The following is a 25776-nucleotide window of genomic DNA, read 5'->3' on the forward strand; positions in this document are numbered from 1 at the left end:
ACAGGTGTGAGCTGTGGATGCGGTGCCTCTGGACAAGCTCGTCGGCCGAGGGGTCAGTCCAGAAGTGATCTGCAGTCTTCATCTTGGTGTACTCCAGGGCACGGGGCCCCACTGTGGAGCATACAGGGGCTGGGAATCCATAGCCCTGCAAGTCCACCCTCCTGTCTACCCCCAGATGGGCCACCAGCTTCACTGCCTCTCCCCTCCAGCCAGTGAATATGCCCCAGGGTCCTGCTAAGGAGAGTCCAGCACAAGAGCCTGAGAGCAAGAGCCAGGGAACAGGTAAGTTTTGATGGAGAAGGCTAGAGGGAAACGAGAGAGGCCCTTAGGAGGTGCACCAGTGAGCCAAGATCAGAGATCCAGATGAAGCTCAGAGCCCTGGACCACTTACCCAACAAAGACGCAAGGATGGGGCCATCCACCGGGTCCATCAGGAGGGCTTCCTTCTCATACTATTTACTAGCAAGAGAAAAGGACAGGAAGGTCTGGATGGGAACCAGCAGAGGGCGCACAACTGACACTGACCTGATGCTTAAGAGCAGACTGAGTTCAGCCTCCCTCTTGTTACCCAGTTAACGCTGTAAGCCTCAAATGTCCCATCTGTAAAACGGGGGTAATAAAAACATATATCCTAGGGCCGTCAGAAGGACTTTAGAGGGGCACCTGTGTGGTTAAGTGTCTGACTCTTGATCTCAGCTCAGGTCTTGATCTCAGGGTCGTGAGTTCACGCCTCACGTAGAGCTCCATGCTGGGTGTGAAGCTTACTTAAATTAAAAAAAAAAAAAAAAGGGAATTTTGAAAGAGACAACAGATGTGGGCACTTAGTACCATGCTTGGCACGTAACTGCTTAATACATGGCTGTGATACAGCCTTAATGAGAGTAATGGGAATAATAATTAGAAGGCCGCTTCTGGCTGCTTCTATCAGCTTCTTTTTTTTTTTTTTTTTAATTTTTTTTTTCAACGTTTATTTATTTTTTGGGACAGAGAGAGACAGAGCATGAGTGGGGGAGGGGCAGAGAGAGAGGGAGACACAGAATCAGAAACAGGCTCCAGGCTCTGAGCCATCAGCCCAGAGCCTGACGCGGGGCTCGAACTCAGGGACCGTGAGATCATGACCTGGCTGAATTCGGACGCTTAACCGACTGCGCCACCCAGGCGCCCCTGCTTCTATCAGCTTCTATCACATCTTCCATTTCAGGCGCCAAGAGGCTTGGGAGCTCAGATGATATCAGCTCTTCTAATATTATTGAGGCAATAAAAGGCTTTTTAGCTGTGGTGTGTACGGAAAAGCTCTATTAACAGGACTTCCTGCGCGGATAACTATGTGGATGACGCTGGCCTGACGTGCTCGCAAGCGCCCCCTGGCTTCTGGCTCTTCAAAATAACTTGTCATATGGGCAAGACAATGTTTGTGCTGAGTGTTTTTGGGTTTTGCTTCTTTGAGTTGTTGTGTAGTTAGTGCCTTCTAATTCTCTGCAAACTCCTACAAGCTAGGAACCGAATTTTAGAGTTGGAAAGGACCTTGTTCTACCTTCCCAAGGGATGTCAGGCTCAGAGAGGGTAAGTGACTTCTTGGAGGCCACACAGCCGGTGGATGCAAGCTATACCCAGCCGGCTTGGGTGTTCCCATCCTACAGCAGGGGTCGAAGAACACAGGATCTGCAGCAAGGCAGACTGAGTGGGAGCCCAGGTCGGCCAATCCCACTCTCACTGTGTGTCCCTGGGCATGTGACGACTACCCTCTCTGAGCTTTAGTGTCCTCAGCTATAAAATGACAAGAATGACAGAACCCACCTGCCCAGGTTGTTAGGAGGATTAAATATTGACCTGCTTTTACAGCAACAGCACAGACTCTGACACCAGGGAGTTCTTGCTAAGGGGTGGCAACATCACTGTAATTTGACCCCAGAGGAATCGTCTATCCACCAGGATACTGGCTGAAGCCGAACGGACATGCTCTGTGCGTTCTCAGCAGCAAGTTTATCCATTTTGGTGTCAGATCTGAAGGCAAAACTTCAAGACACTTTCCACTCTGCCACTCAGTCTCTATGCTGAAAACCAGCACTGTTGCATGATCATAAACCCTGGAAATAGTACCTTAAAAACTAGCAGGTGGGACTCGGGGGCAAGATGTGACCATCGAGGGTAGCTCGAGGGAGCTTCTTTGGGGTGGTAGGTTTCATTGGAACAGTTCTGTGTCGTGACTGTGGTGTTGGTTATACAGAAATATAGACTGTATTTATACTAGGAGTATAATACATATACATATGTAATTTTTATTAAATAGTTAAATAATACATATTTAATTAAATAATACATATATGTATTTATACTGAATTTAACTATGCTAAAATTCCATAGAACTAGACAGAAAAAAATGAGTGTACGTAAAAACTAGTGAAATCCAAATAAAGCATGTAGTTTAGTTAACAGTACTGTACCAATGTCAATTTCCTGTTTTGGTATTTGTACTATGGTTATGTAGGATGTTATCACTGAGGGCAGGCGAGAACTCTTTGTGCTAATGCTACAACTTCTATGAGAATCAAAAAAATAAAAAGTTTAGACACAAAAAATAAAGAGATAGTTTGGCATTGCTGCTCAAATAAATTACTCATTCCTTCTACCGACTCATTCAGCAGAAAACACAAGGTCATATGCCAAAGGCAATAGCTACAGAGGCCCGCACCCATGCGAGGGCACGGGGCAGAGACGTATCACATTTTACTAGAAGGTGAAGAGATTAATTGGACTCCAGAGCCTGGATTTCTTCCAATTTGTCTCCTGCCTCCTGGCTTTGCACCTGCTATTCCCTTGGCTGGGAACACTCTTTTCCCTACCCACTTCACCTGGTTAATGCCTACATGCCCTTCGAACTCATGATTAACTGCCATGTCTTCCAGGATTCTTTTCCGGACCACCCAGAGGAAATTAAACACCACCCACCTGACTTGGAATACTCACCACATATTACCACAATTACTATTTTCCTGTTTTCCCTGCAACGATGTGAGGTTCGTGAGAGGAAGGACTCTGCTCTCTCCTTTCATATATATTTTCCTAGCAAACAGGCAAAGAATAAAAGGTAATCATAATACCCACTGCACGTGAAGATGTGGTTAAACAGGCACTTTCATATACCGAGAGATGAGGAGATTCTCAGATATTTCCCTCATCGTCTTTTCTCTTTCCCACTCCCCCTGTCTGTCTCTGTCTCCCCATCTGTCTATGGCTGGAAGGAGTGTTAGCCATGAAGAGTCTCAGGTTATACAAAAGCCCACATTCTTCACTGGCTCCTCCGTGCTCTTAGCATAATATCCAAGCTCTTAACATGACACTTAAGACCAATGTATCTCCAACATCTCGGTTAGTGCCTGGCACATGGTAGGTGCCCAGTAAATAGTTACTGGATGAATGAACGCATGGATAAATGCTTGCCAAGAGTACCCATAGTCTAAAACCTTTACACCAGGTTAATCTGAGCTAGAAGAGAAAATGTAAAAAAAAAAGTATCATACATTTCCAAAACACTGTGTACTCACTAACTCCCCTTCTCCCCTCTTCTCCCGAATGGCAACAATCCCTGTCCCATTTATTAAAAGAGCGGCAGAGACACAGAGAAGCTACATGACTCTTCTAGGACCACAGTTAGCAAGCAGAGTGTAGGCTTCATTCATGGGAGGAAAAAGATCCCTAAGATTGCAAGATCCTTGTTCCTCATTCCAAATTTGAAGATCCTATATTAGCAGGAAGCACCTGAATAGTCCCAGGTTCTAAGCTGGGCTCATTTAGAGGCAAACATCCAGAAGGCCTTTATCTAATTGCTTTCAAATCAAGTGCACATCAACAGGAGAGAAAAGAAAGTTGCTTTGTGCCATAGGGTGCAGTTCCCAAAATGGGGAGAAGGTGGCGCCAGAGCACGCCACGGCGGCTGCTCTTTCTCACTCACCTGCTGTTTTCCACCAGGTAATGCACAATTTTGTCCAGGACCTTCTCAAACAAAGCAGTGCGGATCCACAGGTGCTTGATGGCAAGTGGGGACGGGCTGGGCAGCTTCGGCAGCTTCCGCACATTCTCCTGGAGGCCCTGAATCTGGTTTCGCCTTCAAGACCAGTACAGAAGGAGGAGGAATATTCGCAAAAAAGGAGATCCAACAGGACCAATGTGCAAACAGCAAAATGCCCAACCTCTCTAGGGAATGAAGGAACGGCGACTAAAACAACAACAAAAGCCCACATTGCTCCTGGCAAGTGGGTGACGTGTTGAAAAAATGATAACACCCAGTGAGTGTGAAGATGCGATAGAACAGACACCTTCATATACTGTTGATGGGCAAGCCAGATTCTCATAGCAACACTTCTCTTCATCTCTCTCTCTCATTCCCTCTCTCCCCTTCCCTCTCTCATGAATGAGCGATTGCATGAATGAAATGAATGGCTCTCCCTTACCACCTGGCATGGGTATCTCTAATTCCTCCATGAGAAAGTCATTCCCAATATTATGGAAGGCCCATGGAAATCGCTCCCTTTCGGAAGTTATCAGCAAACACTTGGGAATTTAGCATACGGACTGGAAGGCACCTTGAAGACCCAGTGGCTCAGGGGTCTGATTCCGAAAGGGAGGCGGTGACGCTAAGTCCACAGCCTTGCCCGTCCCACAGTTCTGGCCAGCAGCTCTGGGCTGGCACAGCCTGCAAGGGAGGGAAAGGACCATCTCCCGCCTGCTGAGGAGGAGTGATCACCCACGGCACACACAGCATGTGCGCCCCTCTCTCCCTTCTCTTGCCCGTCACACACACGGCAAATCAATCCACACATTCTTTCCCGTCTTCGAAGCCCAATCATGGCTCCGGAATCTTTCACAACAAGGTCCTGTGGGCGGCTGCTAGCACCAACGGGAGCTGAAACCTCTTTGCCGGCCCTGACCAGGCTCCAGACCGCGGCTCTGGCGTAGAGTCAAACTGTACGGTCGGGACTCTGGTGGGAGGTTCTCACGTACATGCTCTCAGACCCTGAGCCCCCACCCCCCCACGCCCCAGGAAATCAGCCCTCCAGACCTGTGAGTGAAGTCACCGTTCCCCTTGTTGCCTCAATGTCAGCATCTGGTCCACGCAGATGGAGACCACAGTAGTTTCATTAAACTTGGTCTTCCTGCATTCGGAATGGGTTTGGCTAACAGCAGACACTTACTCATTCAACAATCATTTCTTGAGCATTTTACCAGGTGCTGGGCACTGTCCAGACACTGGGGACAAAATGGGGAATAACAGATTTTAGTGGCCTGTCTCATGGAGTTCAGAGCCAAGGAGGAGAGATACACAACAATCAAGTGAAAAGTACACAAAGGAATGAATAATTACAGGTGGTGATAACCACAGGAGAGAAAATAAGCAGTGATATGTAAGAGAAATGGGGTGAGGGTTGGAGTTTCCCCTTAACTGGGGGAAGGCCTGAATGATGACCAGGCACCAGCCCTGGAAGGTGAGGCGTGTGAACCGGGTGGTAGGTAGAGCATGTGCAAAGGCCCCGGGGTAGGAAAGAGTCTGGCACGTTTGAGGAGCGAAAGCAGAGTGCAGACAGTGCCAGGAGGTGCGGGTTCTGGCAGAGCTCAGGGAGGAGCCTGGACTGTCCCCTGAGGAAACGCTCCAGCCCATACCCCAGGCTCCGCACTCACACACTCTCGATCAGCTGTTCCAGGTCCTGCACCTTGCGGCTCAGCCCTTTGGCCGGTGGGAAGTTCTTGCCCACTTTCACGAAGAGAGCTGCAATCTTGTTGCTGCACAGAAAGCCAGCCGCCCGCCGCCGCAGCCCATGCAGGACGCAGGCCTCTACAGCCGCTGCAGGGACACAATGGTCAGCAGGCCCTGCCCTACCCGTGCTCCCCAGCACCCAGCCCAGCTCAGGTCTTCAGCCACACAGAGGCGCCTTGGAGAGTGGGGCACCCCAGAATCGCAAAATCCACGAAAGCATCAAAGGAAAATCACGTACGTCTGTCTGCCTTCCACTCCCTCAAAAGGGAGCAGGAGAGCTTAGCAGTGAACCTGTGTTTGCTGCCCAAGGTCAGACTGTCTGTGTTCATATCCTCTCCCAGACACTAACCGGCTGCGTGACCTTGGGCAATGACTTCCTCTCTCTGTGTCTCAGTATCCTCATCTGTGAAATGGGAAAGTACGAACAGGCATCTGACACGGTTGCAGCAAGCGAGGTGGGGAAAATGCATGGCAAGCGCTTCACATGGTTCGGCACACAGTGAGCGCTTCAGGGCCGTTAGCTACTACTCCTGTCAGTGAGGGAGGGGAGGCTGACCACACGACTGGTGGGCTTTATCTGGGCTGAAGAATCACATGATCGGCACCACCATTGTGACTCCAGGAACAGCCAACATTATGGATCCCGTTCCAGCTCTGCCACAGCCAAGGAAGAAAGGAACGCCATCTCCAGTTCTCAGATGTGGAAACTGAGGCCCTAAGAGGGGAACTGAATTGCCCAGGGCCACCCAGACGAGCTGGGATCCAAAGCCAGGTCTGAGCCCAAGGTGTGCTCACAGCACTTGTGCCGCCACAAAGGATCTGAAGAGAGGACTGTCATCATCTTTCCATGTCTGTGTTTCCCCTGGACACCCCGCCCAGCCCTGCTCAGAGCAGGAGACCTGGGCAGTAGCCTGGGCTCTATCACTAACTTGCTGTGCGACCTCAGGCAAATCGCTTTCCCTCTCTGGGCCTTAGTGTCCCCCCCACCCCTCTCCCCCCGGGAAACAGTCCCTGTGCAGGCCATTCGGATGGCCCCAGTCTTATTTCTGGTACTTTCAGCAGCGCTTTATTGAGTATTTTCTTATCTTCCGTCTTACACAGCAGACTGGGAGGGAGCTCACTCTGGTGTATCATATGAGCATAATCGATGTTCACGGAAAAACTGAGCATCTTATAAGGGCTACTCCTTATTGGGTATCTGCTGGGTGTGAGACCAGTGTTAAGGTTTACCTTACCTAATCCTTGTGGAAAAAACCCAAGCAGTGAGAGTTCTAGTTACTGTGACTCCACAGAAGGAATACTCCAGCAGCCTGAGGGTTAAGAGCCTGGCCCAGGTTATGTTGCACACAAGGAGAAATACCGAGAGGTTTGGTGCAATTGCTTGTCTTGGTTTGTTTTTGTTGGCAATTATTTGACTTTTTTCAAAACCTTATGATTATACTTTCTCTTTTAGGAGGCTCCACGCCCAACGTGGGGCTGGAACTCACGACGTTGAGCTCCAGAGTCACGTGCTCTACTGAATGAGCCAGCCAGGTGCCCCAGCGATTACGTGGCTTTGAACGGATGCCCACCCTACTGCCTAATCTGCCCATGGGTTTAATATATTCTGGGTGAGCATCTCGGAAATATCTTCATTTTTGCTTGCACACACTACACTTTGGTTTAGACTGCAATAAGTTAATTAACTGTTCAAGCACTGGAGACATGCCTTGCGTCTTTCTGACAATGGCTTATGAGGCACAATGGAGCAGAGACACCACAGGGAGCCCCTGCAGGCCTCACCCTGCAGTGACATCACCCTTCCTCCCTCATCCAAACACTGGGGTTGGAGGTAGAGAATCATAATTTTTATCCCGTTCTGTTCCTGATTCTTTTATATACTTGTTTCCCCTTCCTTCCTTCCTTCCTTCCTTCCTTCCTTCCTTCCTTCCTTCTCTCTTTTCTTTCTTCCTTCCTTCCTTCCTTCCACTTCCGTGGAACTTCCGACCAGTGTGAGCATGGTCGCACACTCTGAAGTATGCCTATTATTTTCTTTGCAAATAGAGATGTCCAGGATAAAAAAAAAATTAGGCATATATACATTCTCACATTAACATTTATGCGTATATACACATGTACATATGCAGACGTATATATATATACACCTATATATACACATACAAGTATATAAACACACACACACACACACACACATATACACGTAATTTAAATAAACACATCTCACTTTAAAAAGAAATCTGGGGGCGCCTGGGTGGCTCAGTTGGTTAAGCGTCCGACTTCGGCTCAGGTCACGATCTCATGGTTCATGGGTTCGGTGCCCGCATCAGGCTCTGCGCTGACAGCGTAAAGCCTGCTTGAGATTCTCTCTCTGTGTCTCTCTTCCTCTCTCTCTCTGCCCTCCCTCTGCCCACACACTCTCTCTCCAAATAAACTTATTATTATTATTTTTTTTTTTTGCCAAGGTCACCCAATAAACAAACGGCAGAGGAGGGATTCGAACCCAGGTCTGCCTGGCTGCAAAGGGGCTAACCTGACAGCAGTGGGCTCCCAGGTCACGGCACGTGCTCGATGGGTAGTGCCTCCAGCCATCTGGATGAAGCTGAGGGCCGACCAGGTCTCCTCGCTCTGGCCTCTCCTCGGGGCCAAGAGCGCGAGAGGGGAGATACAGCACGTCCTCCGTTGCGAGACACTCCAGTCATGGAATGAAAAGGTTTTCAGGCAGAAAGAAACATCCCTGCTTATACATACACATGGATTAGAAGCTGAACCCTGACTGTGTGGACACGTAAAACATGTGTCTGCAGCCATTGTGGAAGGACAGTAAGAACCTGGCAGCACGGTTACTTCTAGAATCTTGTGAGCACAGCTGATTCAAGGACACAAGTCAAGCTCCGAGCCCTGGGCCTGCCTCCTCTGCTGAGCCAGCTGGACATGATCCCTTAGCATGGATCAATGGCTCCCGATTCCCTATGTCTTTAAAGCCCATCCATCCTCCCCCTTCATTTGGCAACAGCCACAGGCAGGGTGAGGAAAGGGTGCAGAGTCTGTTGTCAGATGCGAGACCAACGTCACTAGGGGGATGGGTAGCCATGAACTGAGCCCACAGGAGGGGAAGACAGTCCCTCCAGCGTCAGCAGTGACTTACTCTTGCTGGGTACACAGGCCATTCTTCCTTTCTTCTCTCGGCTTCTCCGTGGTTCCAAATTCCCTCACGGAGCCCCCCGGGAATCCAAAAATAACTTCAGAGTCACAAAGTCAAAACACGGTGTGAGAACCCTGGCACAAAGACGCCACTCCCCCAAGGCAGCCCACAGAGAAAGAAGCCCCTTTCCAGGTCAGGGTCCACGGACTCACCACAGAAGATGATGTGGCTGCTGTCCTCGTGGATGAACTTCCGTGTGGCTGCCTCCTCCATGATCTGCTTCACCTAGAAGGGCAGAGGCAGTTGGACGGGGAGACCCAAACGCGACCCAGGGTGCGGTCATCCCCAAGGGCTGTGTCGTCCTTCCTGGCCCTATGAGGCCATCTGGGGTTCTTTGATAACTTCTCTCTTTCCATGCCCTCCTCATGGCGCCTTCTGTAAGTCTGAGGCCTGGGGCCTGTGAGAGCATCATGTTTTACTGAATTATTTCTTCAGGCTCTCTGCGTGGCTGGTTCTTCTCAGGTGTCACACGAAATGTCATCTTCCTTGAGCCCCTTATCTGACACAGCCCTCCCCTGACACCACTCACACCTCGTTACAGTCCCTTCTGGGTACATATGCTATTCCTGTCCTGTTTACTTGCTTACTATTACTTTCTTCTAAGATATAAATTCCCTGAGGCCAGGGCCTCACCTATCTTGTTCACTTCTGTATCCATGGAGACCAAAACAGTGCCTGGCACATAGCAGATGCTCAATAAATATTTTTGGAAGCAAGGAGGGGAAGGAAGGAAGGAAGGAAGGAAGGAAGGAAGGAAGGAAGGAAGAAAAGAGAAGGAAGGAAGGAAGGAAGGAAGGAAGGAAGGAAGGAAGGGGAAACAAGTATATAAAAGAATCAGGAAGGTATAGTGATAAATCAGGCCTGGAATCTAGCAGCTCTGGGTTCCAATCCCTGCTCAGGCACCTCCCAGTTGGGTCCGTGACCTCAATTTGGGAAACCAAGGCTCAGCAAAGTGAAGCAAACTTGCCCAGAGAAGTAAAGCTGGCCCAGAGCAGACACCGAATTCCAAGCTGTCTGACTCCCTGGGGGTGTGTTTTCCTACTATCCTCACACGCTCAACAAATCTTTTTTGAGCGCCCCTGATGCACCAGGAGTGAGGGACACAGTGCTGAAAGGGCAGCCGTGCCTCTGCTCACAGAGATGACTCTCCAGTGGCCTGAACACCCTTCTGCTTTGCTGGATTCTGGCCCCCGGTCTGCCCAGCCCCCAGTCACCATGGGGCTTTAGCCATGCATTTCTTCTCTCTAGAGGCTCAGTTTCCCCACCTTGAGGTTGAGGAGGCCAAGAGAGATGACCTCAAAGGCCGGTCCCAGCTCTACATCACCAGGGCTGCGACATGGGGTAACAGGAGCAGTTCTGAATCCAACCCATCCATGAGCAGCCACTCCCTTCCTGGCTGCCCCGTGACCTACTCGGCCTCAGCCAGGCCAGCTCAGCAGTGCACCCACCGGAGAGCGATCGCAGGCTCTCCCATGCCCCTCTCCCCTTCCTTGCGGATGCCTCCTGGAGGGGAAAACAGAACTCAGAGCATCCCTGGCCATGCCCTGCAGTGTCTGCCCCACACAACCGAGTCAGCACTCGCCCCGTGAACAGCGCTGACCTCTGAGCTCAGCGAGCTCTAAGCTGGGCTTCGCCAGCGGCATTTCCAAGTCTGAAAACTATCTAGCCAAAGCCCTGGAACGGGCCCTGTTTACAGGTGTGGAAACTTGAGGGTCGGGAGGCAAACTGGCCTACTGAAGGCCACAAAGCTAGGAAGCCATGGCTGGACTTTTGGCTTAGGACTTTTTTTCCCCCGTCTCAGCTCCAGCTGCCATATCCTGGCCACTGTGGCTACTGATTGTATTTCCACAGTCAAATCACATCACCTCTCTGAACCTTAGTTTTCTCGCGGGTGAAGGGCGTACAGGAACAGCACCTGCCTCATGGGGCTACAGGAAGACTGAACAGGGTAACGCACACCATGTGCTGAGCACAGAGCCTGGCGCACAGGGTGCCTGCAGTGTTACTTGCCTAAAACCTCACCTGGTCTCTCTCTTCTGGCTGAAACAGTAACCTGTTCAGGAGAATAAAATTCCCCTGCTTCAAGGGTCCCCACAGTGGCTGCTCTCGAACACCCATCAGATTGATAAGCACAGAGCCCGAAGCGGGGCTTGAACCCATGACTGTGAGATCACGACCTGAGCCTTAAGACACTCTTTTTTTAAAAAACGCTTATATATTTTTGGAGAGACAGAGTACAAGTGGGGGAGGGACAGGGAGAGAGGGAGGCACAGAATCCGAAGCAGGTTCCAGGCTCTAAGCTGTCAGCACAAAGCCCAACGTGGGGCTTGAACTCACGAACCATGAGATCATGACGTGAGCCAAAGTCGGTCCCTCGACTGACTGAGCCACCCAGGTGCCCCCATAAGAGACTCTTAAATTCAGAGAACAAACTGAAGGTTGCTGGAGGGGAAGTGGGTGGGGGGATGGGCTAAATGGGTGATGGGCATTAAGGAGGGCGCTTGTTGGGATGAGCACTGGGTGTTGTATGGAAGCCACTTTGGCAATAAATTATATTAAAAAAAAAAGAGAGAGAGACACTCAACTGACTGAGCCACCCAGGTGCCCCGAACCATACACAGTCTCCAACAACCAATGGGTCAAAGAAGAAATCACAACAGAAATCAGCAAGTATCTTGAGACAAATGGAAAGGAAAAGGCAACGTATCAAAATCCAGGGGATGTAAAGAAAGCAGGGTACAAGGGGCATCTACAGCTGGAAGTGCTTATGTTCAAACAACAAGGTAGGTCTCCAATCAACAGTCTAACTTGACACCTCGAGGAACTACAGAGGAACAAACAAAACCCAAAGCTAGCAGAAGGAAGGTCATCGCAATGTCACAGCAGAGATAAACAAAAGAAAGAAAAGAAATACAAGGGTAGGTTTTAACAAAACCAAGAGGTGAGTCTTCCAAAAGATCAGCAGAATTGACAAACCTTTAAGCCAGACTGACTAAGAGCAAAAAATGAGAGAGAGAGAGAGAGACAGAGAGAGAGAGAGAGAGAGAGAAAGACTCGACAAAAATCAGAATTAACACCAATCCTCCTCAAATTCTTCTAAAATAATAATAATGGAAGAGGAGGGAATACTTGCATTGCATGAGACCAACATTACCTTGGAAAGCAAAGCCAAGCAAGTCATGACACAAACACTGGAGACCAATGTCTCCAATGAGTGACTCCATCAGAAGGCTCAACAAAACACTGGCAAACAGAACTTGGCAGGATCCGGAGAGCTCCACATGCGCCATGACCAAGTAGGACTTTCTGCTAAGATGCAGCGAGGGTTCAAGGCACAAAATCCGACCAACGCAAGACACCAGCATTAACATAACGAAGAGAAAAGTACAAAGTACCACATGGGCATCGCGGCTGATACAGAAAAAGAATGTGGCAAAATTAACACCCGTTCACCATAAAAACTCTCACCAAACTAAGAACAGGAAGAAACTACTGGTCACGTATGAAAGTCATGTAGGAAAAACCCAGAGTTACCATCCCATGCGACGGTGGAAGACAGAAAGTTTTTCCTTCAGAGTCAAGAGCAAGACAAAGACACCTCTGCTTGCCTCTTTTACTTCGCGTAGCATTGGAAGCTCTAGCCAGATGAATTAGGACAAGGAAAAGAAACCAAAGGAATGCAAATCGGAAAGAAAGAAGTGAAATGATCTCGGTTGATCTTATGCCCGGAAAACCCTAGAAACTCCACAAGAAAGCTGTTAGCAGTCATAAATAAATTCAGCAATGTTGCAGGATACAAAATCCATACGTGAAAATTAGCTGTATTTCTAAACACTACCGATAAACAATCCCAAAACAAAATGTTAAATACTCTGTTTACAATAGCATCAGAAACAGGGGTGCCTGGGTGGCTCAGTCAGTTAAGCGTCCAACTTCAGCGGAGGTCGTGAGCTCGCGGTTTCTGAGTTCGAGCCCCGTGTCGGGCTCTGTGCTGATAGTACGGAGCCTGCTTCGGATTCTCTCTCTCTTCCTCTCTCTCTGCCCCTCCCCTGCTCATGCTCTCTCTCTCTCTCTCTCTCTCTCTCTCTCTCAAAAAGAAAGAAACACTAAAAAAAAGTAGCATCAAAAAGAATAAAATACTTAGGGATAAACTTAACCAAGGAGGTGAAAGACCTGTATATTGAAAGCTACAGTAAACCTGCTGAGACCTTTATTATTATTATTATTGCTGTTGTTGTTTTTAATGTTTATTCATTTTTGAAGGAGAAAGAGACAAAGCATGAGCAGGGGAAGGGCACAGAGAGAGAGGCAGGCTCCAGGATCTGGACTGTCAGCACAGACCCCGATGCAGGGCTCGAACCCACAAGCTGTGAGATCACTACCTGAGCCGAAGTTGGATGCACAACCGACTGAGCCACCCAGGCACCCTGACAGAACTTTTTAAAGATGCAAATAAATGGAAAGGTTTCCCATGTGTTCAGAGATTGAAAGACTTAATATGTTGTCAATAAAACCCAAAGCAATCTATGTGTAATCGCCATCAAAATCCCAATGGCATTTTGCTGATGTTGTTTTGGCGTGGTGTTTTTGTTTTTTGTTATTGGTTTTGTTTTTTTTTGCAGAAAAAGGAAAATCTATCCTAAAAGTCATAAGGACTCCCATGAATAGGCAAAGCAATCTTGAAAAGGAAAAACAAAGCTAGAAGTTTGGTATTTCCTGACTTCAAACCTCATTATAAAACTATGGTAATAAAAATACTAGCACATTTTGAGGTACCAGCATAAACACAAGTGGTGAAGAACAGAGAGCCCAGAAATAAGCTTTCACGTCTATCAGTACATATGAAACGATTTTGACAAAGATGCCAAGACCATTCAGTGTGGGGGGGGGGGCAGTCTCCTACAAATGCTCTTGAGAAAACTGGATGTCCACATGGAAAAGAATGAAGTGAGACCCTCACCTGTACCACGCACAAAAATCAACTCGAAATGGATCAAAGGCCTAAATACCAGAGCGAACACTACAGAATTCCTCAAAGAAAACATAGCAGAGAAGTGCCATGATTTGGCAACGATTTCTTGGCTGTGACACCAAAAACAGAGCAGGCAAAAGTAACATGAAATAAACTGGACCACGTCAAAGTAAACACACTTCCGTATATCAAAGGACACAATAAACAGAGTGAAAAGGCAACACCCATGGAATGGGTGAAAATACCTGCAAATCGTGTATCTGATAAGGACCTAATGTCTAGACTGTATGATGCGTTCCTACAACTCAACAACAAAAAACAACCTGATTCCCAAATGGGCAAAGGACCTGGACAGACACGTCTCCAGAGAAGATAAACAGATGGCCAACAAGCACACGCAACAATGCTCAACATCATTCATCATCAGGGAAGTGCAAAATCAAAACCATGATGAGATACTGACCGCCTCACACCTATTAGGATGGCTCCTATCGAAAAATGGAAAATAACAAGTGTGGGTGCACATATGGAGAAATCGCAACTCTTGTGCATTGCTGATGGGCACGTAGACTTGTGCGGTTCCTAAGGAAAATAAGATGGCAGGTCCTCAAAAAATTAAACAGAAAATTACCATCTGATCCAGCAGTTCTCTTCTGGGTATATACCCCAAAGGACTGAAAGCAGAGCGTTGAAGAGAGATTTGCACACCCATGTTCACGGCAGCACTATCCACAACAGCTAAGGGCAGAAACAACCCAAGTGTCCACTGATGGACAAATGGATAAACAAAATGTAGCAGACACATTCAAGGGAATATAACTCAGCCTTCAAAGGGAGGAAGTTCTGGGGCACCTGCGTGGCTCAGTTGGTTGAGTGTCCGACTCTGGATCTTGGCTTGGGGCGTGGTCTCATGGTTTGTGGGATAGAGCCCTGTGTCAGGCTCTGCACTGATGGTGTGGAGCCTGCTTAGGATTCTCTCTCTCTCTCTCTCTCCCTCTCCCTCTGCCTGTCCCACCCTCTCTCTCTCTCAAAACATACACATAAAGTTAAAAAAAAAAAGGGAATTCTGACACCTGCCACTACATGCGTGAACCTTGAACATGTCATGCTAAGCGAAATAAGCCAGTCACAAAGACACAAAATACTTATAAGCAGTGCCTACAGGAGGCAAGTTCATAGAGACAGAAAACAGAATGGTGGTTGCCAGGGGCTGGGGGGAGGAGAGAAAGAGAAATTATTACTTAACAGGTACAGAGCTGTAGTTTTCTGAGACGAAGAGAGACTGACCACACAACGATGTGAATTACTCAGCACTACCGAACTTAATGATGAAGGCAAAATTTTATGTTGTGTATTTTACCACAATTTTTACAAGTGTGGATACTATGTGTTAATATAGTGTAAATAAATATTTTGCAGTTGATTTTTTAAAAAAAAATTTTGATGTTTATTTTTGAGAGAGAGAGAGAGAGAGAGTGGGGAAGGGTCAGAGAGGGGGAAGCAGGCTCCAGGCTCCATGCTGCCAGCACAGCAAGGTGGAGGCTATCAGCAGGTAGAATGGAGAGAATAAGTCCCGAGAGTGTGGCACTTTGTGAAGTTCTCTCCTGCCTGCCTTGCCTCATGGGATCATCCTGACAGTTCAGGGTAATACTCTCCCCATGTACAGAGGAGGAAAACTGAGGCTCTGGGGAGGAGGACACTCCTTGCAATGGACTGAATGTTTCAGTTCCCCCCAAATTCCTCTGTTGAGATTCTAATCCCCAGTGTGATGGGGGTATTATGAGGCGGGGCCTGTGGGAGGTGATGAGGTCATGGGTAGGATTGGTGATCTCAGGAAAGAGACCCTGGAGAGCTCCCTTCCCTCTTCTGTCATGTGAGGACATACAGAGAAGACAGCTGTCTGTGAACCAGGAAGCGGGTTCTCAGCAGACACTGCTGTTCTCAGCACAACAAGGAAGTTCCAGGGGTGAACCTGGTACCTAGAACTATAGACAGAGAAGCACAAAAACAAGGGTCTGCAAACCGTTTCTGTAGAGATCTACGGAGTAAGCGTTCTTGGCTTTGCTGGCCATCTGGTCTCTGTCTCAAGTATTTAACTTCACCCTCGGATCCGGAGAGCAGCCATATGCCAATGAATGAGCGTGGCTGTGTTCCAATAAAACTTTATTTACAAAACCAAGTGGAGAGCCGGGTTTGTCCTTTGGGCAACAGTTTGCTGACCGTGAAATAATGAAAAAACATATACCTGTTGGTCTTGGCCCCCAGTTCCCCGCACAGAGCTCCTAAAACCCTGGTAATTTCCTAAGTGATCACAGCACTAGGGGCATCTTCTATTCTACCATTTGATCTTTGACCTCAGTTCCTGACACAGAATTTCTAAATCCCTTGGACTCTCCTGGGTGAGAGGGATGTCCTTTGTTCTAATGAGGTGATGCCTGGCGGGCGCCTGGATCGCTTCGGGATGGGGACTGGTCACCAGAAAGACCAAGCTATGATGAGAAGCTTGGAACTTTCAGCCCCATCCCTCATTCTCCCGGAAGGGGACAAGGAGGCCGACTGAGTTCACTCTCCATCGTGTCTGTGTTAATGAAGCCTCCATAAAAATCCCCAAGTATGAGGCTTGGACAGCAGGCTGCCAAACATGGAGGTGATGGAAGGGTGTCACAAGATGACATGGAGGCTCTGTGTCCTTCCCCCAGACCTTGCCCTACACACCTCTTCCATCTGGATGTTCATCTGCGTCCTGTATCGTACCTTTTTGTAACAAACTGGTGAACCTAAGTGTTTCCCTGACAACTATAAGCAAATGATCAAACCGAAGGAGGGGGCTAGGGGAACCCCAGTATGTGGCCATCAAGAAGTACAGGGGATGGGGCACATGGGTGGCTCAGTCGGTTAAGCGTCCGACTTTAGCTCAGGTCATGATCTTGCAGTTCGTGAGCCACATTGGGTTCTGTGCTGACAGCTCAGAGCCTGGAGCCTGCTCTGGATTCTGTGTCTCCCTCTCTCTCTGCCCCTCCCCATATTTGTGCGCACGCGCTCTCTCTCTGTCTCTCTCAAATATAAATAAATAAACGAAACCAACAAAGAAGTACAGGTGACAATCTGAGACTTGCACCTGAAGTGGGGGACAGTCTTGCAGGACGGGGGCCCCTCACCTGTGGGACCTGACACTGACTCCAGGCAGCTAGCGTCAGACTCGGTTAAGGGGCGGCCACCCAGCTGGCGTCGGAGAACTGCCTGAGGTGTAGCAAACCCACACACCTCTGGTGTCTGTGGTATCGTCCAGGAAGAGTGTGGGATCAAGGAGAAACACACAGGAGTGTGTTTCTCCAACTCACTGATCCTGCGTCAGAATGTCTGGCACCACTGGGCTGGCCCAGGCTGCCCGCCCCGGTGTCACACAAGGGGACAGCACGGGGGGGAGCGCTAACGCAGCTGACCACCCCACACACAGGGCCAGCCCCAGCTCTTCCCAGTGGCCAGCACTCTCTCAGGCAGCTCGCAGCCCTCCTGCCAATGTCCGCCTGCCCCTCGGAGGTGGCCATCTGCCCGTCGCCTGCCAGAGTGACTGTGACGCAGGGGCCCTGCCGTCTGCCCGCGTCCTCCCCCGTGGCTAGTGCAGTGACCGCCAGGACCCACGTGCTCCATCCACAAAAGGTTGCCGGGATGAAAAATCCCTAAGCTCTAAGTCCTGGCTGTGGCTCAAGCACTGCCCCGAGGGGCCTCAGTTTACCCCTCTGGCCTCAAAGACCTACCCAACTCCCACTTTCCAGGATGCCTTCACCTCCCCAACTGTGATGGGCTCAACTGTGTCCCTGCCCCCCAATCACATGCTGAAACCTTAACCCCTAGGACCTCAGGATGTGATCTATTTGGAGCCAAGATCTTTACAGAGGTAATTATGTTACAATGAGGTCATGAGGTGGGGCCTCATCTGGTGTGACTGGTATCCTTATAAGAGGAAATTGGGACACAGACCACCACAGAGGGAAGGCCACATGAAGACACGGGGAGAAGAGGGCCATCCACGAGGAACGCTGGGAACAGAGCCTTCCCTCGTGGCCCGCAGAAGCCAACCCTGTTGACATCATGACCTTGGACCTCCAGCCTCCAGCACTGTGACAAAATGCATTTCTGTTGTTTAAGCCACTCAGTGTGTGGTACCTTGTTATGGCGGCCAGGGCAGACTGATACTCCCACCATCTGTATCCTCAGCATCCTTATCCCTCTGAATGAGCTCTTCTGTGCCAGCGAATGAATGAATCAATGAATGAATGAATGATGAATTAGTTCTAGGGTTACCTATGTTATTAACTCACTATACACTCTCCACAGCTCTGTGAGGCTTGGTTCTATTTTTATTTAAAAACATTTTTTTTTAAGTTTGTTTATTTTTCAGAGAGATACAGAGAGAAAACACAAGCAGGGGAGGGGCAGAGACAGAGGGGGACAGAGGATCTGAAACGGGCTCCATGCTGAGAGGAGTGGAGAGCCCGACGCAGGGCTTGAACCCACGAACCATGAGATCACGACCTGAACCGAGCTTGGACGCTTAACCCAATGAGCCACCCAGGCACCCCATGGTTCTACTTTTATACCGATTTCTCGCAGCATGAGAATTAAGATCAGAGAGATTAAGCAGCAAACCCGAGGTCACACAGTGAACAGGAGGCCGACGCAGAGTGTCAACCCAGGCTCTTGATGCTATTCTAGAAGCTTCAGCCAATGGCTTGTCTTTGAAAATAATAATAATGCTCCACCTTACTAAATGCACAGCACTGGGCTAAGCATACATGGCGTCATGGACTGGATGCTTGTGTCCCCAAAGATTCACATGCTGAAGCCCTACCCCAGCCCCCGTGTGATGGTATTTGCAGGTGGGACCTTTGGGGGGAAATTAGGGTTGGATGAGCTCATGAAGGTGAGGCCCTCAGGATGGGATCGGGGTCCTTAAAAAAAGAGGAAGAGGAGAAGAGCACAGGGAAAAGGTCATCTACAAGCCAGGAAGACAGCCCTCGCCAGGAACTGAATGGGCTAGCACCTCGGCCTTGGACTTCTCAGCCTCCAAACTGCAAGAAATCAATGTCTTTTAGGCCACTCCATCTGTGGTGTTCTGCTTTGGCTGCCTGAGCGGAGACATGGGGCCGGCCCCCCATAAGTCTCACAACACAGTTCCTAGGTGGCCACCACCACCCCACTTGACAGACAAGTGCAGAGGTATTGGTTACTACCTAGCCAAGGGCATCAGAAAATCCAGGGTCACCTTGCTGAGGTTTGTATGCTGGTCAATCTGACTCCAAGGGGAGCCTCTACCCACCACACTCTGCCCCAGAAACAGGAGTCAGATGTACTGCCTGCGACTGCCGGCCTCAGGGACATGACAGAAGACACAATCCCTTCCTTTTCCTCTCCCTCTCTCCAGAAGGCCTGGAGGACCCCATAATCACTGCAAGTGGTGGATAACAGCACTGATGCGTTTATTCCACATCTCAGCACGAGCCAGGGTGGGGTCTGGGGGACTTCTGCTTCTCTGTGTCACAGGATGGCTGGGCCCAGCAAAACTAAGATTCGGAACACAGCTGTAGGCAAAACCACGGGCAGGGGTGTTCGCTGGGGGTTCTGTGTACTTGAGGGATCCAAGAGGGTTTCTTGGCCAGGGGTCGAGGGGCCACAGGACTCAGGGATAGGGAAGGGAGGGCAGTGGCGGCCACGAGAAAGCCTCTGTCCCCTCCCTGGCTCCGTGGGCAGGTTCTGATGATGTGGCAGGTGCCACAATGTGCCACAAAGACCGCTTCGGGACTGGAGGCTGCTAGGAAGGCTCCTGGAGAGCCCTCAGCTGCCAGTCCCATAGAGGACAGGGATCCCTTCGGCCCCAGGAGAGCCTCCCCCAAGGTATCACTGCTTCCCCGGAGGCCACCATCCGGTGACGGGAATGTGTAGGCTGTGAAGGTCTGGCATCCTCGCCCCCAACTTGGGACAGTGTGAAGGGCCATCCCAGCAAGCTGGCAACTCCCCACGGGGCTTCCACGAAAGCCTCGTGACCCATCTTCTCCCTTGGCCCACCGCCGCTCGCTTCACTTGGCTCCGCTGGGTGTTAATCCCAAAGGCACACCCTAATAAACCTGCATGCTGACCTCCATCTCGGTGACAGCTGCCACTTAGGGAACGCCAAGATACAGCATGGGTGCATCTGGGCAACAGTCAACAGGGACAAGTTGCAAACCATTCAAACACCGGTGGATTCAGCGGGGCAAAGGCCTGGATACACTGGGTGCACAGAGCAGCAGGGATGGAGTCTGACAGTCCTGCCCCGGAAGACCTTTCGGTCCAAAGAGCCAAAAGGTAGGGCAAGCTAGGACAGGTACAGGGCAAGCGTGGTGCTGACGCAGGGCCCAGCAGCACCAGCACCAGCACCAGCACCAGCTGAGAACCGGCTGGAGATACAGATGCTCGGAAGCCACGGAGGCAGCAACTCTGGGGTGTTCATCAAGCTTTCCAAGCTACTCTCAGGCATGCTCACATTGCAGTGGGGGATTTCAGAGGAGACAGAAAACTAGCAGCCAAACTCCTTAGGAAGAGACTCAGCAGTCACGGCTCCTGTCTGGGGACCTTCCTCACACAGCCAGTCCCTTCTGGCCACCTCTCCTTGCTTCCCATATCAGACTGGGGCAGGCAACAGTTCCCGGCTCCCCACTATTCCAACCGCGGGGTGCTGCACCCTTCTCCCCAACCACCCCATCCTGCCTTGGTCAATAGCACCCTTATTAAATTCATCTTCATGTGCTCCGTTTGGAGGAATCATATGTTTCCTATCGTTACCCGGACTGTATACACACGTTGTCTCAAGTCCAAACCCCACAGAATGAAGGTTGTCTGTTTGTAGCTATGGACCCTGAAACTCAGGGTAATCCCCAGGGAAGGCAGGCTCCTGGGGATGGATCTGGGGTGGGGTGGGTAGTGGAGGTGGGGACATAGCACCAAGGGCGTAGTTCTCAGCCTGAGGGAGGGGTTCTGACGAGGGCGGTGCCTCCCCTACTCTGCTGGCTCCGGACTTCCCCAGAAGTTAATAACGCGCTGACAGCCTGAGGCCAGAAGAGGAAATTAAAAAGGCAGGGGGGGAAAGCCTCCCCCGGAAGGTCGGTCCCTGCAGCCTCATGGGAGAGGGCACTGTCTCACTGCAGGAAGAGGCTATGGCCCAAACTGGCCAGGGGAGGACCCATCCCCGGGGGAACCGACCGCCCCCGTGGGCACGGGGCAGAGGGCCACAGAAGGCCTCTGAAATGCAGCTCAACCACCTTTCCCCTCTCAGGCTCCCAGGCATGAGCCTGGAACTGATCTGCTGTGGAGGTCGACAGCTGTGAGGAACCTTGGGGTGGTCTGGGGGTGGCGGTGGCAGTGTGGCATCCTGGCTCCCTGAACAAGCCCATGTGATTTGCCGAGCTTTGGCCCCGGAATCATGCCTGACTGAGGCAGCACAGAGGCAGTGGCTATGGGTGGTGCGACTGCAGCCACAGAGACCTGTGTTTGCATGCAGCTCAGCCCTTCCTGTCCAAGGGTGAGGATTCAATGGGGTGTTATTTGCAAAAGAGGAGGCCTGGCTAGCACACAGCAGGAGTTGTATGATGCTAAAAACTCACTGGTTTTCTTTTCTTTTCTTTTTTTTTTTTTTTTTTTGAGCACTCATGGTGTTCCTGGGACTGTTTATGGCATGACAACCCAAGATAGATTACCGACATAGTCCCATTTTACAGATGGAAGAAACTGAGGCAGAGAGTTATTAGATAACCCACCCAAGGTCATGCAGAGGAGGCAGGATTCAGACCCAGGTCTTTATTCTAACAAAGGCCTCAAAGCAGAAGCTGGAGACCTTTTGAAATCGTTTTGTTACTCCAGCTTAAGAGTAAGAGAGTATGTTTACTGACCACATACTATGTGCCATGTACGTTGTACAGAATACCTTATTCAATCCTCACAAAAATATTATCATCCCCATTTTAAAGTTTTTTTTTTCCAGAGAGAGACAGAGAGAGACAGAGAGAGAGAGAGAGAGAGCACACATGTGTGCATGTGAGTGGGGGAGGGGCAGAAAGGCAGGAGAGAGAGAATCCCAAGCAGGCTCTGTGCTGTCAGCACAGAGCCCGATGCAAGGCTTGAACTCACAAACCACGAGACCATGACCTGAGCCGAAATCAGGAGTCAGATGCCTAACTGAGCCATCCAGGTGCCCCTCTCCTCCCCGTTTTAAAGATGGGTAAACTGAATTGATGCGATTTGCCCTAAGGCACACAACCAGGGAAGGCCGCAGCCAGGACTTGGAACTCAAGGTCTGACAGTCAGCTCTGCCTCCAACCTGCCCAGAAATGGGTCAGGCCCTGTGAAATCCCAAAGTGCTGAGAAACCTATGAGAAGGGGTTCCTCAGTCTTGCCCAACGTGGGGACCAAAACAGCACTAAAATAGGAGTCAGGAGACCTGGGTCACCCGGATAGGACTCTAACAACCATGCCTGTGGGGGTCTTTTAGGCAGGGGGAGCCAACTTCAAAGGTCAAAGTGGTCAGAAAGACTTCGTCTCTGTCCAGCATCCATTCGGAGTCCTCCAACATCTGCCTGCATTCCTCCAAATGATGGGGAGCTCACTTCTTTCGAAACCAGCTTCTTAGCTCTAACGACAGGATGTTAGGAGGCAGTTGAGAGGCTAGGAGCCAGAACGCGGTGTCACTGAACTGGTGTTGAATCCTTGACCTCTCATGATGCTGGACAAGTCTCCCCACCTGTACCATGGGGTGTTGGATAATAGTACCCCACCTCATCGGCAAATGAGACAGCACCTGGCACGTAGTAGGAATTGTACAGGCAGGAGCCACTCTTACATGGCAGCGACCGTAGGGTTCACGGCCTGGCCCACAGTGGATGCTCACGAGTGTGAGTTAGGTGAACAGGCAATTGCAAAGGGGCTCTTAGGCTCTGTTCACCCACCCCAGCTTCTCCTCCACAGGTTATTTAGGACCTGGGTGGCCTCTGGGGCTGTGACCCCACCCCTCCACGTGCCACCAGTGAGCACAGGCCCCAGCACACTTCCAGCCCCACCCTGCAACCATTCAGAAACCAGCCCCGCTCTCCCACCCTCCACCTGCAAATATTGAAACAACATATAGGAGGTGTAATCTCAGGAGGGAATCAGGCAGGGAAATCCGGACCAACCCGCAAAGCCGGAAGAGAGGGCTCCCGGGCCTCTGGGGCCTGCCTTGTCTTCTCTCCTCACTCCCACCACCTGCCCACCCACACCAAGGTACCCTCATGCTGCCCACCTTGAACCCTGCAAGGTTTCAGATCAGCCACTACTCACCGCTGCCTCTCCACACGGTTCTGTGCTCACCCCTCCTGTGCCTGGATAGGAATAATACAGCCCAGGGTGCAGGGCTGTCAGAAGGATTATGGAAAAGCTGGGCAGAGGGCCTCACGGCACGCAGCCGGCACCATGTAAAAGAAGGCGCCTGAGGGAAGTCAGTAAAAACTTGAGTTTAGGGGGCCACTAGGCCCAGGTCAAACTCCAATTCTGCCATTAGCGAGGTGACCTCAGGCCTCAGTTTCCTCATCTGTGAAATGGAGATGACACTCACACCACCTGTCTGGGCTGCCATGTGCGGACTTCATAAAAACACACGCACAGCGCCCAGAATGGGGGCAGGGGCTCAGACCCACCCTGTGTAAAAAGAGCTCCACGCCCTACCCCCTTCTGCTGCTGTAGACGTTTCCTTAGAATTTATCATGGCCTGACTTCCACTATACATCTGAGGGCGTTTAGTGTCCACCTCTAGGACGCCGACGAGGCAAACAAACAGCATGTGCTCAACATATGTTTGGTGATCACTCTGATTATATTAGTAGCACTAACACCAGCAGCGAAAGCTCACTGAGTTTTGACCCAGGCAGTGTCTTTAAGTCCCTTGGACGTCTGATCTCATCTGCTGTGTGTTTAAGGCCAGGGTGGGCAGTACTTTCCGGAGAGGGTCAGACAGCAAACACTTCAGGTTCTGGAATAGGACCGCCAGATAAAATACAGGCTGCCCGGTGATACCTAAACTTCAGATACACAAGGAATTTCTTTTTTGTGCAAGTATGTACCAAATATTGCATGGACCATACCTAGGCTAAAAGACTACTTGTTGTCCTGAAATTCAGATTCAACCAGGCAATCTGAACTTTAAAAAAAAAAAATTAAGTTTATTTATTTATTTAGAGAGGGAGAGAGAATCCCAAGCACGCTCCGCCATGTCAGTGCAGAGCCCTATGCAGGGCTCAAGCTCACAACCCCCAAGACTGTGACCTGAGCTGAAATCAAGAGCCTGAGGCTTAACTGACTGAGCCAGCCAGGTGCCCCGCACCACCACCACCACCCCCCCACCAGGAATCTGAATTTTCACTTACTCCATCCGTCAAACCTATTTTCAGGCCACACAGAGTCTCTGTCCCACTGTCTCTTGTTTTTATAACCCTCTTTTAGGATGTAAAAACCATTCTTCTCTGCTCAAGGGCAGTTTCACAAAAAGGCTGGACGTGGCCCAGAGGAACCCTGGTATAAAACCCCCAGCACTGTGCCTGGGGCGCATATGAGGCCAAAATAAAAAGCAGCCCGGTTGCCACCTGCTCCTCCGAGGCCTGCTGCCTCAGTCCTGACTCAGGGCGTACCCCACCCCAGCTGGGGTCTCAGGTGGTCGGCGCCTGGCAGTGCAGGTGGGTGAGTAACGCTGAGCCAGCAGGAGCTAAAGAGATGGAGGCCCCTTGACTCTCGCGGCTGCCAGAAACTCGCAGCGGAGAGGCTGGTTAACGCAGGATATCTGGACGGTGTCAGGGTGGCTTTAAAAATCGTTCTCGGCATTTGGGCAAAGTGAAGAGGAGAGGGGAAGAGCAGAGCGCAGGTTTTGCTGCTCTGCCTCCCCTGCGAGCGCCCTGGGTGCTGAGGACCTAGCAGTCAGCGTCTCCGGCTGTGCCTTGGACCACGGACCCTCAGACGCTGCTCCCCAAAGGCGGCGCCATGAGCTCCGCTCTGTGCCCTCGCTCACCTGTGCCTCCGGCCAGGTGCCCCTCCCTACATGCTCCAGCAGGCTAAGTGCAATTCAGGCTTCAGCCCAGATGTCCCCTCCTCCCGGGAGCCTTCCTGGACTCTCCCTACCTGAGCAGGGATCAGTGTACCTCTTCCATGTTCTGTGAACAAAATCTTCTCCTACATCTTCCCCCAAAACCAAGGGGGAGGGGAAGCTTTCGTCTGCTGATGCCAAGCTTGCAGGCTATACCCCAAGAGTGGCCGGGCAACACTCCCCCTCCCCACAGAGACAGGCGAAGCATAAAGCCAATGCACAGAAAATCAGCACAGAGACAGGAAAACAGAGAAGGTCCTCGTGACATCATCGGGACCCCTGGACAGAACTGCACCTGAAGCTGGCAGTCTGCACCCCAACTTCCCATACCCTTGAACCAATAAAATCAGTTTTTTGAGCCTCTTTCCCTTTTGGCTTTGTGTTTCTAGACTTCTTTATTGTCCTAGCTAGCTTTGCAAGGGATTCCCCACAGTGAAATGGGTGAGGCTGGCTACAGCACCCTGCTGTGCTGCTTCTCAAGTTGTGTGACCTCAGCCCAGCCTCTTAACCTCTCTGAGCTTCGGTTTCCCTCATCAGTAAAGAGGAGTTGCTACTTGTACCTACTCGACAGGAAGCTTGCTTTGTGGATTGGTGATTTAGAGCAGTGGCTAATACGTGGGGGGTGTAAAGATGTCTTTATTTCTCAAAAAAGGGAGAAAAAAAACAAAAGAAGGAAAAAATCTACGACAGTTGCTATAATCTGAATTTAC

General features: G+C 50.4%; 1 protein-coding gene and 2 long non-coding RNA genes across 22 annotated transcripts in view; 1 reads left to right on the plus strand and 2 right to left on the minus strand.

Moving 5' to 3' along the window:
• The window catches only part of LOC147572799 (uncharacterized), a 28761-nt gene extending 21149 nt beyond the window's left edge, over positions 1 to 7612 (minus strand). For 17 of the 20 annotated variants that reach the window (XM_086694276.1, XM_086694275.1, XM_086694274.1 and 14 more), the window contains exons 1-4: positions 5060 to 7612; positions 3953 to 4105; positions 2968 to 3063; positions 392 to 459 (exon numbers count right to left, since the gene is read on the minus strand). The gene's annotated coding sequence lies outside the window, so the exon portion shown is untranslated. The remainder of the gene's footprint in view (positions 1 to 391; positions 460 to 2967; positions 3064 to 3952; positions 4106 to 5059) is intronic. The other 3 variants (XM_086694263.1, XM_086694264.1, XM_086694257.1) reach the window with 3 other exon arrangements.
• On the plus strand, positions 1207 to 3540 carry LOC147572800 (uncharacterized). Its single transcript, XR_015246237.1, has 2 exons — positions 1207 to 1563; positions 2907 to 3540. It is a non-coding gene; the product is annotated as an uncharacterized LOC147572800 (long non-coding RNA).
• Positions 7613 to 21569: 13957 nt separating the features above from the next.
• LOC147572801 (uncharacterized) lies at positions 21570 to 25248 on the minus strand. Its single transcript, XR_015245966.1, has 2 exons — positions 24607 to 25248; positions 21570 to 22279 (listed from the first exon to the last, which is right to left on the minus strand). It is a non-coding gene; the product is annotated as an uncharacterized LOC147572801 (long non-coding RNA).
• Between the last annotated feature and the right edge of the window lie 528 nt (positions 25249 to 25776).

This window comes from Puma concolor, chromosome E4 (genome assembly GCF_028749965.1).
Source record: "Puma concolor isolate L17-30 chromosome E4, mPumCon1.1.hap2, whole genome shotgun sequence".
Classification (NCBI taxonomy): Eukaryota; Metazoa; Chordata; class Mammalia; order Carnivora; family Felidae; genus Puma; species Puma concolor.